This window comes from Chiloscyllium plagiosum, unplaced genomic scaffold, assembly GCF_037043375.1.
Source record: "Chiloscyllium plagiosum isolate Xiang-an unplaced genomic scaffold, Cpla_swu_hap1 HiC_scaffold_21, whole genome shotgun sequence".
NCBI lineage: Eukaryota > Metazoa > Chordata > Chondrichthyes > Orectolobiformes > Hemiscylliidae > Chiloscyllium > Chiloscyllium plagiosum.
This window is the reverse complement of record NW_028270159.1, coordinates 83,229,667-83,233,684: the sequence shown is the minus strand read 5'-3', so window position 1 is coordinate 83,233,684 and position 4,018 is coordinate 83,229,667.

Below are 4,018 nucleotides of genomic sequence, written 5' to 3'. Positions count from 1 at the left end.
AGGGGGGACAGAGGGAGGGGGAACAGAGGGAGGGGGGGACAGAGGGATGGTGACTGGGAGGGGGCATAGAGAGGGGGGCAGAGAGAGGAGTACAGAGAAAGGGGGACAGAGAGGGGGGGCAGGAGTGAGGGGGCAGAGAGAGAGCGGGGGAGAGAGGGGGTGAGAGAGCGGGGGAGAGAGGGGGGACAGCGAGAGGGGGACAGAGAGAGCGGGGGCAGAGAGAGCGGGGGCAGAGAGAGAGGGGGCAGAGAGAGCGGGGGCAGAGAGAGGGTGGGCAGAGAGAGCGGGGGCTGAGAGAGCGGGGGCAGAGAGAGAGGGGGCAGAGAGAGCGGGGGCAGAGAGAGAGGGGGCAGAGAGAGAGGGGGCAGAGAGAGAGGGGGCATAGAGTGGGGGGGCAGAGAGAGGGGGGGCAGAGAGACAGGCGGCAGAGAGAGAGGGGGCAGAGAGAGGGGGGCAGAGAGAGGGGGGCAGAGAGAGAGGGGGGCAGAGAGAGGGGGGGCAGAGAGAGGGGGGGCAGAGAGAAGGGGGCAGAGAGAGAGAGGGGGTCAGAGAGAGAGAGGGGATCAGAGAGAGAGACGGGGTCAGAGAGAGAGAGGGGGTCAGAGAGAGAGAGGGGGACAGAGAGAGAGAGGGGGTCAGAGAGAGAGAGGGGGTCAGAGAGAGAGAGGGGGTCAGAGAGAGAGGGGGTCAGAGAGAGAGAGGGGGTCAGAGAGAGAGAGGGGGTCAGAGAGAGAGAGAGGGACAGAGAGAGAGAGGGGTCAGAGAGAGGGAGGGGGTCAGAGAGAGAGAGGCGGACAGAGAGAGAGAGGGGACAGAGAGAGAGAGGGGGTCAGAGAGAGAGAGGGGGTCAGAGAGAGAGAGGGGGTCAGAGAGAGAGAGGGGGACAGAGAGAGAAGGGGGCAGAAAGAGGAGGACAGAGAGAGAGGGGGGCAGAGAGAGGGGGGGACAGAGAGAGGGGGGGGCAGAGAGAGGGCGGAACAGAGAGAGTGGGGAACAGAGAGAGGGGGACAGAGAGAGGGGGGACAGAGAGAGGGGGCAGAGAGAGAGGGGAGAAACAGAGAGAGGAGGACCGAAAGAGGGACGACAGCAAGAGAGGGGGACAGTGAGGTGGTACAGGGAGAGGCGGGTGTGAGAGAGGGCGTCAGAGAGAGGGCGACAGAGAGAGAGGGTAACAGAGAGAGGGGGACAGGGAGCGGGGGAGATAGAGGGGACAGAGAGAGTGGGGGTCAGAGAGAGTGGGGGTCAGAGAGAGTGGGGGTCAGAGAGAGCGGGGGCAGAGAGAGCGGGGGCAGAGAGAGAGGGGGCAGAGAGAGCGGGGGCAGAGAGAGAGGGGGCAGAGAGAGAGGGGGCAGAGAGAGAGGGGGCATAGAGAGGGGGGGCAGAGAGAGGGGGGGCAGAGAGACAGGGGGCAGAGAGAGAGGGGGCAGAGAGAGAGGGGGCAGAGAGAGGGGGGCAGCGAGAGGGGGGCAGAGAGAGAGGGGGCAGAGAGAGGGGGGGGCAGAGAGAGGGGGGGCAGAGAGAGAGGGGGCAGAGAGAGAGAGGGGGTCAGAGAGAGAGAGGGGATCAGAGAGAGAGAGGGGGTCAGAGAGAGAGAGGGGGTCAGAGAGAGAGAGGGGGACAGAGAGAGAGAGGGGGTCAGAGAGAGAGAGGGGGTCAGAGAGAGTGAGGGGGTCAGAGAGAGAGGGGGTCAGAGAGAGAGAGGGGGTCAGAGAGAGAGAGGGGGTCAGAGAGAGAGAGAGGGACAGAGAGAGAGAGGGGGTCAGAGAGAGGGAGGGGGTCAGAGAGAGAGAGGCGGACAGAGAGAGAGAGGGGACAGAGAGAGAGAGGGGGTCAGAGAGAGAGAGGGGGTCAGAGAGAGAGAGGGGGACAGAGAGAGAAGGGGGCAGAAAGAGGAGGACAGAGAGAGAGGGGGGCAGAGAGAGGGGGGGACAGAGAGAGGGGGGGGCAGAGAGAGGGGGGGACAGAGAGAGGGGGGGACAGAGAGTGGGGGGACAGAGAGTGGGGGGACAGAGAGTGGGGGGACGGGGGGGGGAACAGAGAGGGGGGAACAGAGAGGGGGGAACAGAGAGGGGGGAACAGAGAGGGGGGGCAAATAGAGGGGGAACAGAGAAAGGTGGGACAGAGAGAAGGGGGGATAGAGAGACGGTGACAGAGAGAGTGGCAGAGGGAGAGAGTGAGGGGTTCCGTGTGGGGGAGAGAGGGGTGGTCAGAGAGAGGGGGACAGAGCGTGGGCGGATGGAGAGAGAGGGGGCAGAGAGAGAGGGGGGCAGAGAGAGAGGGGGAAGAGAGAGAGGGGGGCAGAGAGAGGGGGGCAGAGAGAGGGGGGGCAGAGAGAGGGGGGGCAGAGAGAGAGGGACAGAGTGGGCAGAGTGAGGGCAACAGGTAGAGTGGGACAGAGAGTGGGGGGGGACAGAGAGTGGGGGGGACAGAGAGGGGGGAGGGACAGAGAGGGGGGGCAGAGAGGGGGGGACAGAGAGGGGGGGACAGAGAGGGGGGGGGACAGAGAGCGGGGGGTACAGAGAGGGGGGGGCAGAGAGTGGGGGGACAGAGAGGGGGGGACAGAGGGGGGGGACAGAGAGGGGGGGACAGAGAGGGGGGACAGAGAGGGGGGAACAGAGAGGGGGGGACAGAGAGGGGGGACAGAGAGGGGGGGCAGAGAGGGGGGACAGAGGGGTGGGCAGAGAGGGGGGGCAGAGAGGGGGGTACAGAGAAGGGGGGACAGAGAGGGGGGGACAGAGAGATGGGGACAGAGAGATGGGGACAGAGAGGGGGGACAGAGAGGGGGGGACAGAGAGATGGGGACAGAGAGATGGGGACAGAGAGATGGGGACAGAGAGGGGGGACAGAGGGAGGGGGGACAGAGGGAGGGGGGGACAGAGGGATGGGGACAGAGGGAGGGGGGGGGACAGAGGGAGGGGGGGACAGAGGGAGGGGGGGACAGAGGGAGGGGGGCCAGAGAGATGGTGACTAGGAACTGTAGACCTCAGTGGTGGGTAAGCCGTTGGAGGCGATTCAGAAGGATAGGATTTGCATGTATTTGGAGAGTTAAGGAATGATTAGGGACACTCAACATGGTTACTTAACAGGGTGTCTCACTGACTTGATTGAGATTTTTAAGGTAGTCACCAAGAAGATCGATGAGGGCAGAGTGGCAGACATTGTTTATTTGGACTTTAGTAAAGCCTTTAAAAAGGTTGTGCAGGGGAGACGAAGTTGTAAAGTTCGATCCCATGGGATTCAGCAAGAGCTTGCCAACTAAATACAAAATTAGCTTAACAATAGGAGACAGTAATAGTAGAGGGTTGTTTTTCACACTGGAGGCCCGTGACCAGCAGTGTTCTCTAGGAATCGGTGCTGGGTCCATTTTTGTTTGTCATGTGTGTAGATGGTTTGAATTAGAATATACAAAGCATGGTTTGTTTGTGGGTGACATCAAAAACTGTTAAGGTAGACAGTAACAAAAGGTTATCCACGAATACAGAGGGATCCTGATCAATTGGGTGAATGGGCTGAATTGTGGCAGATGGAATTTAATTTGAATAAATGTAAGATATTATATTTTAATAAAACAAACATCTCCTTTAGCCGCATTAATTAATTACACTAATTAAAAGTAATGCCTTGAGTAGTGATGTGGAACAAAGAGACCGAGGGGTTCAGGTCTTTGCAGTTTGTGTCACATGTAGACAGGGTGATTAAGTGGGTGTTTGTAGGGGGTAGTGTAATTTTTAAACGGTTAGCTGCATTTTAGTCTTTTCTACCTTATAGTAAACACAAGTGCCTTATAGTAAACGCAAGCAGACACTCGAAACTGGTGCCGGACCTCCCCCATGTTTTTATGAATGAAACAATTGTAACAGCTTTCCTCGATAGCTGAGAGACCGCCCTTAACCACAGTTGTTCAACATCATCCATATAAGGAAAGAACGGGGAACTCGAACACTGATTGGCCAAGTGAGTAACCAAAATAATCGCAGGCACCAGAACCCAAATAAGGAAAACAATGGGGAACCCTAGC